This window comes from Periplaneta americana, chromosome 6 (genome assembly GCF_040183065.1).
Source record: "Periplaneta americana isolate PAMFEO1 chromosome 6, P.americana_PAMFEO1_priV1, whole genome shotgun sequence".
Taxonomy (NCBI): domain Eukaryota; kingdom Metazoa; phylum Arthropoda; class Insecta; order Blattodea; family Blattidae; genus Periplaneta; species Periplaneta americana.
This window is the reverse complement of record NC_091122.1, coordinates 98,389,933-98,402,447: the sequence shown is the minus strand read 5'-3', so window position 1 is coordinate 98,402,447 and position 12,515 is coordinate 98,389,933. Positions and strand designations below refer to the sequence as shown.

Sequence of the window (12,515 nt, the reverse complement as noted above, 5' to 3'; positions counted from 1 at the left end):
ATGTTATTCATTTTCCTTCATATTACGAAATTATGAAAGTTTCACATTTTATTAGGCTACAAAACACTTTAATTGTTTGTGCTGCTGAAGTAAAAGGGTATTAATTTATATTGTCTTACAGTATTATAAATTGAAATTCTATGAGGCTCTTGAACTTACGATTCATCTAGTTGATAAATACGGTGATTATTAGAGGAGAAAAATTTGCTCCAGCGCTGGAGATCGAACCCAGGTCCTTGGTTCTACGTACCAAGTGCTCTAACCAAGGACTAGGGGTTCGATCCTGGTACTGGAGTGAATTTTTCTCCTCTAATAATCATTGTTACCATAACAGATATGTTCTGTAGGACTTAAAATTAATCTTTACGTGATAAATACGGGTTCAGTAATTAACTAGATGTGGCATCATCAAAATAAATAACGGCCAGTAGTAGTCTAGCTTGCAAAAAAAAATGTTGTAGGGCCTACATAGAAACAAATTTTTAGCTAAGTGCCATCTTATTTTCTTCATTGTTACATGTTTTGTGACTTTTTGAATGGGTTTGAATTTTCTCTCATAATCTAAGTACCTTATAATGCAACACGAACTGGTTGAAGGAGTGATATATTAACAGAAACACATTTAACTTAAATGTTTTGTTGATAGAAACATGTGTATGTGTGCAGACTGGATGTTGTATTGGGGTTGATAAGGTGATCAGCATTTCATGTGTATCTGTTCACTCATGGATTTGAAGACTATTGGCTCCTCATTGTGTTATTACTTACTTTCTTGATGTACTGTGACATTAGTTATAAACAGTAATTGTAAAGTTGTGCAAGGTAGTAAATTTATTTTGAAGTAGTAATATTTCCACAGTTAGGAGTGAATAGTACAGTAGAAACTCGTTAATTCGTAATGCTCGGGACCAAAAAAAATAACTTCGAATTACGAAGTTTTGAATTATCTGGGGTAGAAAGGGCTCAGGGATCTTGCGTGAACATCTACAAAACCGTGATAAGAAAGTAACACAAAACTGTGAGTAAATGAAACTTCTCTATCAATATAAGAGATAAGACAGAAACAAAAGTTTTACTCACTCTATCTATCTATAAAAATACAGCTGCAGTCGACGAAATTCACTGGTAACTATTATTCAACTGTTCAGTAATTGGTTATAAAATATAGATTATGAAGAGTGAGTATATACTCCAAAATGCACACTCAAGTCTCCCACATTCCAGGCCTGGCTGTATGACTATGTAACGATAACAAGTGAGGTTCCAGCTGTTCAGATAGGAAATGTAAGAAAACTTATTTCATTATTTAAAATTAAAAAATTGTCTCTCTGAAATGGACTCTCAAATGCATTTCAAATACAAATTAATTGTGTTTCGAATTACATTAACCAATTTCGAAATAACGAGTTGTTACTGTAGTACCATATGTTCTGGCAGAAAAAATTTGTGTTAAAAAGTCAAGAGTGTTTGTAAAGTAGAGATTTATAACAATTAGTATTGGGTAAATAATGTGAATATGTTGTTGGTACAGTGTGTTGACCAGATTTCTACAAAAAAGTTGGATCTTGTTTTTTTTTAAACACATTGTTCTGTATATTTAAAAACTGAAACCTCTATTTGTGATGCCATATAAAATTGTAGTTTTTTAAAAATGGAATGTAGAGTAAACATTAGGATACAGTCTATTCTAGTTTAATCCACCTATTTTGTATTAGTATTATGCGTTCGCTATGCTATAGGATTTCAATTTTCAAGCAAGGCAGCCCCTTTGTCTTCCAATTATTATGGGTAGAGATGGTGACTTACACTCTTGTAAAAAAACACCAAACTAGTATGCTGTTATAATGCATTTATATAAACAACTTACTTTCTTGCATACTGTTGGATAATAAATTGTATTTATGCATAATTCATGCACTTGGATTTAATTGTAGGTGCTGCTACTACACTGATCAGTTTTGCTCTGCCAGGACTCATTTCATATAGTCAGTTAGTACACACCAACCCCAGCTTATCAGATATAGTACTAACCCTTCCATTGTGTCTCACTTGTGTTAACTTCAGTTATAGAATGTCCTCAAATAAACTGGTTTTCTATCCATTACCTTTTCGTCTACTCTTATTTTTTTGTTCACACTAATCTGTCCTCCATTGCAATTCATTCATTCATTCATTCATTCATTCATTCATTCATTCATTCATTCATTCATTCATTCATTCATTCTGTCCAAGGGCAGGAGTTTCACTGCTAACTTAGGATTCTCCAATCTTCCATAATTTCTGTCTTCCTCTTAGGCTCTGCATACAATCCATATGTCTTAATGTTGTCTGTCAGCTGATTATCGTCTTCTGGCCCAAAATTTTCTGCCATTTGCCGTTTCTTCCAGCGCATTCTTCAGTATGCAGTTTGTTCTTAGTCAATGGCCCAGCCAGTTTCTTTTTCTCTTCCTGATCAATTTCACCATTATTCTTTTTTCACCCACGTTTTGTTGCACAGCTTCATTTCTTATTACATTGCAATTAAATGCCACTAATTCTGTGTCCACTCCCTTATCGTCCACCTATATTTCGTTCATCCATAAGAATTTTTCGTCTATAGGATACCGCAGTAATGGTAGATGATGATGATGATGATGATGATGATGATAATAGTAGATTATTTTATTATTCCACGTGTAAATGCATTTTGTTCTTGGTCACAAGATTTACCTGTTGTTACTAATGTTTTCTTTCTTCTTGTTCTTCCAAATATGATTTAATCTTGTAACTTATGACTAGAAAATTTAAAGAAAAAGGAACCATATCGTAAAAAAAACTTAAAAGGGGATATGACATAATAAAAAAAAAAAAGAAGCATAATCACTTCTATTTTCACTTTATTACTCAAAGAAAGAATTGTACTTAATTACATTCAAGATTTCACTATGTTTAAAGGTGAGATTCTGTCTCTTTGAATGTAAAATGTCTTTGTACAAGGATAATGACCACTCAACATCAGTGGAAATCAGTGGTGAATACTTCGTTAGGACTTTGAACTCAAATCACTGCACTGTACTACAGTTTTCCAAGGTCAGGATATTTTTTATGAGCTTCGCCTAAGTTTGCTTTTTGCAAATTCCTCAAGCATGCTGTCTATTTTGCTACCACACCCCACTTTACTTCCGGGATAAACTCTCCTCTTCCAGTTGCACGATGGCCTCTGGAATAAAGTTGACCGTATGCACTGTGTACAGTTTGGTCTCCAAATTTGAGTCCCTCAGCAAATTCTTTGCTCATACTACAGCTGCAGATTCTACTTCAAAGACAGTAGAAACTCCTTAATCTTCGTAATATGTTCACACAGAAAAACAGTAACGAAATCAATGTTCCCCACCTAGTTACAAATGGGAAACTTAAGTAATGGCAAACCTATGATTTCCGTATAATGTCACATTCTACTTGAAGCCATAGTCAGTGTCTTCTTAAGTGAGAAATGAAGGGATTTGCTACAAGGTGTTCAACTCTTATTGCTAAACATACCCTATGCAAAGCATGAGCAGTACAGGTTGTGTGATGAAGATTGGAATATATAGACTTCAACTGTGCAAATACTCAGACTGTATATATTGCCCTGTCAGTAACAATTGTCAAATTTTGTTATACTGAATTCCTGATGGCCACAGTTTACAACAGCAGTCATTAAAACTGCATGATGGTTGTAGAGTGGACTTTTTCCAGTTCATACATAGCAAACAGCATTGATTTGGATGGATCATCTGTCAGTGGAATCACAAGAATATTTAGAACATCTCTCAAAAGTGAATCAGTTGTTTCATCCAAAATGAAACAAACTGGTTGGTCTGCAATAGAAGTGGGGAGAATTGAATAATTTCAAAATCAAATATGTTCTTGAATAATATTAAGAATTGAATAATTTGTACGAATAAAAGTTCTCGAATGTTTCAGTAATTCGAATAACGATTTGATTACTCACCGACAGATTCTCACTTCTCGGTTTTCTTATCCAACACCCAGCATGACAGCGATAACAATAGTAGTGTCAGCAGTGTATTGTGCAAGCACAGGAGTTTACACTTGCTCATAGCTATCTGCAACTTCTTCTAAATATGTTTATTCCTGCGTTCCATAATTAGATGAGAGAAAGAAATATTTATCTACCATCTGATGAGATTATTCGAATACTTGTTCATGATTCAAGATATATCTCGAGGACTTAACAAGAATCGAATAATTCGGATTTTTTTTTATTCGAATACTCCCATCACTAGTCTCCAACAATCTCATTAACTCTAAAACTTTCTACATTAGGTTCATAAATTGGCTGTAGGTAATTTTTTCTAAGAGTTATTTCATCAGGGACAGAGCATTGTGTGTATTTGTCCAAGAAACTTCAACGTAGGATGATTTATCTTGTTAAGTGGAATCATTGTACAAAGGTAGCTGTAAGATCAGTGAAAAATGCATTGTTTCTTGCTTTTTGTTCTAACTTTTGCAAAAATTCCTGAGTAAATAACTATTTCAAAGCTTTTCCACGAATCTCTCTATTATTATTTTTTTTTTTTTACTCGAGATGCCGAAATATTGTGTCTTTTATGCTTCCCATCTACCTTGATATTAATATCACAAACGAATATTGATTAATCGTACCATCAGTTTTGATTAAATTGTCTTCGAAACTGCTTACTGCATTTCGTAGTTTGATGCTGTTCATACATTACTTTACCATTTCACTAATACTCAGTAGTGTTTGCTATTATCATCAAGCAAAGTTGAAAATGTTCTACAGAATTTTATCAATCCGCTCTCTCTGGCTCTGTGTGTGCTGCTGCAACTACTGCCTGCTTCACACCTTGAGGCTATAACACACACAGCGGGGAGTACAGTATGGAACACATGTTTCTTCCCTCAGTCTGCATCAGTGTAGGCGTTTGTTTTTTTGTAATAAAGTAAAGTAAATTATCGAGGTTTTCGTCATGTATTGACGAAGAAAGGGATAATAAGGAGAGAGATTGCTGAAAAGAGGAGAAAAAGGAAATTTAAAACCACGCAATCTTGAGTATTCAAAACTGTTATCAGTGCTATTATTGATTATTTCGTGTTATATGATAAAATATAAAAAATACATTCTTTTTTAAATCTGGTCATTAGTTGTGAATCAAATACAGATCAGTGTTGTTTTGTTCACAATATGATTGATATCTACCCACAATTTGTTGTAGTTTTCATTGTTTCAGAAAGTAAAATACCTTTTCAATGAGTTCCAGAAGTTTACATGTCCTGCGGATAACTGTAGAATTGCCATAATATGGATTTCCGAATTATTTTTTTGAATATGTTCGAATTATGTGTGCTAATGATTTTCTGAAAATAGGAGTGCTATCCTTCCACATAATTATTACCTCCAGTTCCACAAGTAAAGAACCCTGTCCCCACACACTTCTACGTAGATGATGGTGATTGACAACCATGTAGGAAAGATGTCTTGTTACAACCTTTAGCTGTTACCGTTTTGCTACTGTTTGAGTTCATTTTATTATATCTTCTATTTTCGGATAAACTAAATCATTTGCATAATACTATATTTATTATAAGTATTATTACTACCAAACAGCAGGTTGCCCTAAGTGTTCGAATAGCAGAACTATTTTCTCAAAGATGGGAAGTTCTCAGCATTCTGAGCAGTTCTCTGGTGATTATCTTTGTTCATTGTTTCACTAATTGGGGGAGCATGTTAGATTTATTGCTTCTTGAACCCTGCCCTACCCAGAAGATTCTTTAATTCTGAAGCCACGAGTAATACTACTACAGAGGCCTCAAACTAGGAAGCTGCCTGGATAGGGGAAGTAGTAGAGCTAACGGAGGGGGCCCACCTAGGCTCCGATACCCAGGTATAGTCATATTATCTGAAAAGTTGACCTCTTGACAATGTATTCAAGATGTACCCTCCCTATGCAGCCTTCTCAACTGTTATTAGAACTGAGCTGTACCGTTATAATCCACAGTGCACAGCAGTAAGCAGACAGTGGTAGGGGAGAAGTGCTCTATGTGCCTGCGCGAACGAGACAGCTTGCTAGTTTGAGGCATCTGTACACTCTGCTCTGTTTGATCATAGACATTCCAAAGTGCAGGCGGAAATCTTGGAGGTACTCTTCTTCAGCCTCTTACATATATTGTCTTGAAAATGCAACAAGCTCTTGGATATCATTGCGATAACTGTCTTATACTTTGTCCAAAATATCATCTACACCATCTACCAATGGAGCTAGTGGAAGGGTCAGAAGACAACGAATGCCATTGCAAATTGCATCATTCAGGAAAGGTTCTCGAAGTCCGATATTTACTGCGTGATGTCAAATACTCGAACCAAAAAGAAATAGACGTGTCTTTACCATACTATTTTGGAACGTACCTTGAGTAACATTTATTGCACTAATTTGAAAGTCCACTAAGATGAATTGTGGAGTTAAATCCGAGTTCATACCATGTACTATAGATTTCAAAGGTTGGAATATACTTCTATATGTTATTTCATCTTTTCCAATGGAAATTGCCTATGTTAGTGGGAAAATTTGCTCAAACATAATAATTCAATGGCTATGTTTGTTCACTTGATAAAAATTGAGGACATATTTTATTACTTACATGCATCAGGCAGCTAATAAAATGGACGAAGTAGTGGTCCAACTTTGTTACACATAATAGTGTTGGACAAAATATTATGGACAAAATGTCCGTGGATGTAAATTTTTTATACGTAATTTGGAGTGGACATTGTACATGTGGAGAAATGTCCTTGAACACACAAAAAGTGGACAAAATGGCCTGAAACTAATAAACTGAACAGAACTTCAATTCTACTGGCTAATTGTGATCAGTATCATTTTCCATTGTGAGATCGTCAGGTATCAGTTCATATTGCCAAATTTATTTTGAGTAAAATGTAGCAGATTAAAAAAGTCATGATAGTACCAATAATTCAATGGCCTAGTTTGGGAAACAACTCAAAATTTAAAGTTTTGAGAAAGCTGAATTTTAAAGCTTCAAGTTGCTGTGAAAAGCCCAATTAACACTCACTAATTTGAAACTTACAGTATGTATAAAACATCATTAACAGAATATGGAGTAATTTCAACGATCCTTTTATTTTTCACAGCAACATCAAGCTTAAAAATGTATGTTTCTCAAACCTTTAAATTTTGAGTAGTTTCCCTTTTGAACTGTGTCGTTGATTATGTAATGTATTTTTGTAAGTCAATTGAATTTGAAGTATGAACCCACTTCTACTCATGGGGCTCTACCTCCATGCTCCCCAAGTGCCTTCATGGCATGTTATGGGGATACCTTTACCTTTACCTTTTTTTACCCACTTCTACTAGATTCTGTTGAATTTTTCAACTTCATTTTTAGTCCTTTTACAGCACTATATTCATTGTGTGTCCACTTATTGTGCAATAGTTGCGTGCTTATTTTAGCTTATGAGTTTATTTTTTTTTTAAATTTGAAGGTTCTGAATGCCTGAATCCTGCAGCAACATTTCATTAATGCTGTAATATTTCATGTTTTAAAAGATACTACATTTTTATTTGTTTCACTAATGTTTCCTGGCAGACAGGACATTGGAGATAGATGAGTATTATTTATTTATAGAACGCCAATAATGAAATGATTAGATATTGAGTTGAAAGAAACAGGTTGTAATTAAGATTCCCTGTATTTGCCTGTGTAATATAATTTAGATCGAATATAACAAATTTGTTAAGATGAGTTCAAACTGAAAAATATTTGTTCAGTTCATATAGGAGTATACATCATTTTCTCTCACCATTATTGATAGTGATGGGAAGTCTGGTCAGCACGTTGTTGGATTTTGACAATCGAGTAGCGACTAGAACACTATTTATAGAAATGGCATGAAAGGTAATGGATAATAGAAATATTCTCAAATGATGTTGGTTTTACAATTTGTAAGATATTTAGAAAGATTGTGGAAGAATGTATCTTTAACTGAACGAGTTTCAGGTTGTTTTGCAAAATTCAGTGACCTTTTTGTCCAGAAACATATCAGTATGAGATGCATTTTAAAAAGCCTTTGAATTGTAAATACATTTTCATTCTTTTTGTGAAAGATTCAGGAGAACTAATTCTTCTTCTACCAATAAGACTCTGTCTCAGTAACATAAGTCCATTTAAGCCGTAAGAGCAAATTGAATTATTCCTTAATTTGTCTCCATACAAGATCGGAAAATGAATTTGAAGGAAAAAGAAATGCACTAATATATACAATAGTTAGGATATTTTATCTCAATGTTCTTGTTAAATTTACCTATTTATGAGTTTTTATTATATTCATTTATTCATTAATTTGACACAGTAAACCACGGATTTTGTCCAAAGAATTGAAATGTATAATTTGTCTTGGTAATTTGAATTATGGAAATGAAATTTGTATGTATTTATTTACACTGCAAGTGGGCAAGCACCCGGGAGATCAGTAAAAGTAGTGCAACAAATATTTGTTTTTGACAGTAAGGAATTCATGTCTATTTTACACACAAAAAATAAAAGAAACGAGTTATTATTATTAATCATCATCTCAGTTATTTTAAAATTTTAATTAGGAAGTATGTTTTTTCTCTGCTGGTTCACATTGTACTATCCAATTGCAGATTAGGAAACTTTATGTATTGCAGTACTTTCAAACTTTTTTTTTTTTTTTCGCATACCATTATTTCAGAAACACATGCATTCCGTTTTATACTTGAAACTATTCTGAAGAGTAGACAGCTTTACATTCTTACACACACAGAGGAAATGTTCACTAATTCGTTGAAATTAGTATAGAAATAGAATTTTGAAATATACCACGTGATTGCATACTGTTCACCACCAGTTGAAAAGCACTGCTTCGTAACTATGTTTGTATTGACAGTTTCTTTTTGTCCATTTTGGAATTACATGTGATAAACTTTCTAATGGTTAGCTTATAGAGAGTAATGAACTGGTTATGAACGAAGTTAAAGCTGATGTGTGTTGCAGGTGCGTAAGTCAGTGTTCACGTGAAAGCATGTGTAAGCTGAGAATGTTATGCACAATGCTCTGTAATGACATTATCATTAGTCACTGCGGTTGAAGAAATTCTCGTTATTATCTAGTGTATTCATTTAAATTCGACGTTTCTTTATTACAAATGAACCTCGTGTTGTATGATTTGTATTATTGAAGTGGGCAACTTGGTTAGATTTTAAAAATATATTCTGTACAGGAAATTAGTGCCTTAATATAATAGTACAGTGCAATTAAGCAGAAAAGTAACAGAAGTAACTAGAATGATTGTTACTTATATTCTGATACACTTTTTTATGTGAAATGTGCTTTGATTTTCCTGTTACCCCAAGAAACTCATTAAATCAGAATTTATAATTTCTTATTCTCAGAAGAAACTGATTTGTTTTAAGTTATGTTTGGGGAAGTATTGTTATGTCGGTTTTGAAGGATGGAAAGATTCTTTGACAGACCACAAATCACAGTCAGCTCAAGGTGTTCCTGATGAGAAAAAGAATGAGTTGCTGTGAATGTAGAAAACATGGGAAGTCGAAATGAAGTGGATGCAGATTTGCAATTGACGCAGTAATCAGACGGGATTATTTTTGTGGGAATGGGAATGATGTGAGGACTGGATATTGCTTTTCACTTTGAGGTGTGAGAAATATCAAAAGATATTTGCTGTCAGCTTTGTGTGCGTTGCCTGTGTTTGTGTCTTTCACATGAGTGAAATGTATGATTTTTTTTTTTTGTTCTGAATTGCTTACTTTATGTAAAAAATTTTTTTTGAGACATAAAAGAGAAGGCCTACTGGCCTTAGCTCTGCCAGATTAAATAAAAATATTATTATTGAAGTTCCGAATTTAATAACAGTGTAATTACTAAAAGTAGTAGAAGTACGGAGTTACTTTGTTACATCACACTACATTCTTTAGAAACTAAATTGTAGGGAAACGTGATGAAATTGGCAAATAACATGTATTCAGCTATGAATCGTTCAATTTTTTTTTTTTGTTAATTTTGACTGATCTTAGTTTCTTTCTAGTTACTTCTGGTGCAGATGTCAGTTTCCTTATTAGTAGGGACAAATGCTTATTGTACTGGATATTGTCGTGTGAAAGTGAAATTGAAACAATATTACTGCATGTACGTATGTGTGCATCATTTCAGTTCAAAATGTAAACTCTCTGTCGTGAGAAGAATACTGTATGTGTATTTATGTAAATTGAGGAAGTGGAGATAGTATAAAACAAGTAAATTTTCAGATTAGCCTTTCCTTTAAATGTTACTTAGTCTTTTGATGACAACTGTAACTGTGTTCATGTGCCATAGATAAAAAAAGTTAATTGTTTTGTATAAATATAATATTAAATAGCCCCATTATTACAAATTTAAATGTTCTTTTTGTATAACAATTTATATCCAGAAAAGTAATCACAGGATTGTGTATAAGAAGTATAGTAAGTGGCATTAATGTTCAGTTCAAAACAACCCCCCACAATTTTTTCTGGATTCTTCATATTACTGACCCAAAGAGTTTTATTTTGGAAATGACAGCAGTAGCTAATGTCTTAAATCAAACTAATATGAATTGTGTTTTGCATGCATTTTAAACAGAATAATGAATTATCTTTGTGAAAGATTCTTTGCTGGGAGGGGAAATAATGCTGCTGTCTCTCCACTAATACACATTTACTGCTTTGGAAACTGAAACTAAGCTTATTTTTAATATTTGAAATTATAAAGTGAAAGGGAAAACATTGCATTCAGTGAATTTATAAATTCCCTACCAAGTTGTGTGGTAGAGGTCACTGAAAGTGAACTACCGGTATGTCATGTTATAAGTAGTGTTGTGGGATTTATTCGATTAATTGATCAATTTCTGTTGTAAGATTAATCGATCAAAAATATTTAATCGAATAGTCGAGTCGATTAAAATTAATCAGTTGTAGTTGATATTAATTATTATTTTGTTAATACAATCTCACTAAAAAAGTCAGACAATATTTCTTTCTCAGACATTGCTTACTTAAAAATACAATAGTACTGTTATTTTCTAATTGTAAACCAGGTAGCATAGGGAGAATCTTTGCACAAACAGAAAGAGATGGAGATATGAGAATAGTGACCTAGTCTACCTCTATTGAAAGTTGAAACATAATGCAAAACTCTTATTAAGTTTTATGGTTTTCCAAGAAAATTTCCACCTTGTTGTCAGTTCATATTCCTAGCATATGAAATACATACTTTTCTGAGATTCGTCCCCCTCATCCCTTATAAAATAGCCATGTCTACACTGTGTGCAATTGAGAGCGTAACTGCCTTCTTCTCTTTCTAAAATCTGGTAATTCTATTACATTAGGGGCCAGTCTTCTGTTTTGACTGCTATACTTTTGCAGGAGTTGCAGTTTCTATACTGAGTTTGTGTATGTGTTTAGTTTGATAAAGAAAAAAATTAGTTTTCTGTGGTTTGTGAAAAGTGTAAACTCCATTATGTCATATGAGAATTTGGTGAAACATTTAGATTTAAATTGAACGATCATGGAGAAGTGCTTGACAGAAAAAAAGTTTTTTCGTGTTTAGTGATGCAGGAAACATTGTTACTAAATGTAGAGTGGCACTTAATTAGGAGCATGTGAATGCACTCACGTGTTTAAAATTATGGATAAAGCAGTATTAACTAGGTGAGTCTTCATACTTTTTGTTATTTATGTTTGTCTCAAAAATTCCCGGAGAAATTGACACAATAAATTATAAGCCTCATAATAAATATGTTAGTAATTAAAATAGTTTTTTTTTTTTTTGTAATATAAGGATACAATATATACAGATATACAACATTTAATACTTATGCTTATCACCGAACACAAGTTAAATTTAACAATAATTGTGTATTACAGTGTATTAAAACATTTTTTCAACTCTATCAAAACTCGATTAATCTATCGATTAATCGATTAAATTCAGGTACTTAATCGATTAAATAGTTTGATCGATCAACAGCACTAATTATAAGACAAAAATATTACTATACTCAGGCGGTTATAAAAGTTTGACTTGTTGTAGATGCACACGGCTAGTTATATATGTTATAAATATATTTTTATTAAATAGTTTTTGTTCATTAAAGATGTGTCTTACTATGCAATTGAGAAGTGTCATATTATGTGACAGGTATCAAACAACATGACCGAGCTCTTGATTTACATTACAGTAAAACCCTGCTTAACGAAACGGAGTAAAAATACATACCATATATTTTGGACTATAACACACCTTTTTATTGAAAACATATTGTCAAAAATATTCATTCATTCATAGTGTTCTGCCCAAGGGCAGGTCTTTCACTGCAAACCCAGCATTCTCCAGTCTTTCCTATTTTCTACCTTCCTTTTTGTCTCTGCATATGATCCATATATCTTAATGTCGTTCATCATCTGATATCTTCTTCTGCCCCGAACTCCTGCTTCTTA

General features: G+C 33.0%; 1 protein-coding gene across 1 annotated transcript in view; it reads left to right on the top strand.

The window, feature by feature from the left end:
* Positions 1-12,515, top strand: part of LOC138701530 (zinc finger protein ZFP2-like) — a 581,888-nt gene that overhangs the window by 58,519 nt on the left and 510,854 nt on the right. The window lies entirely within an intron of this gene.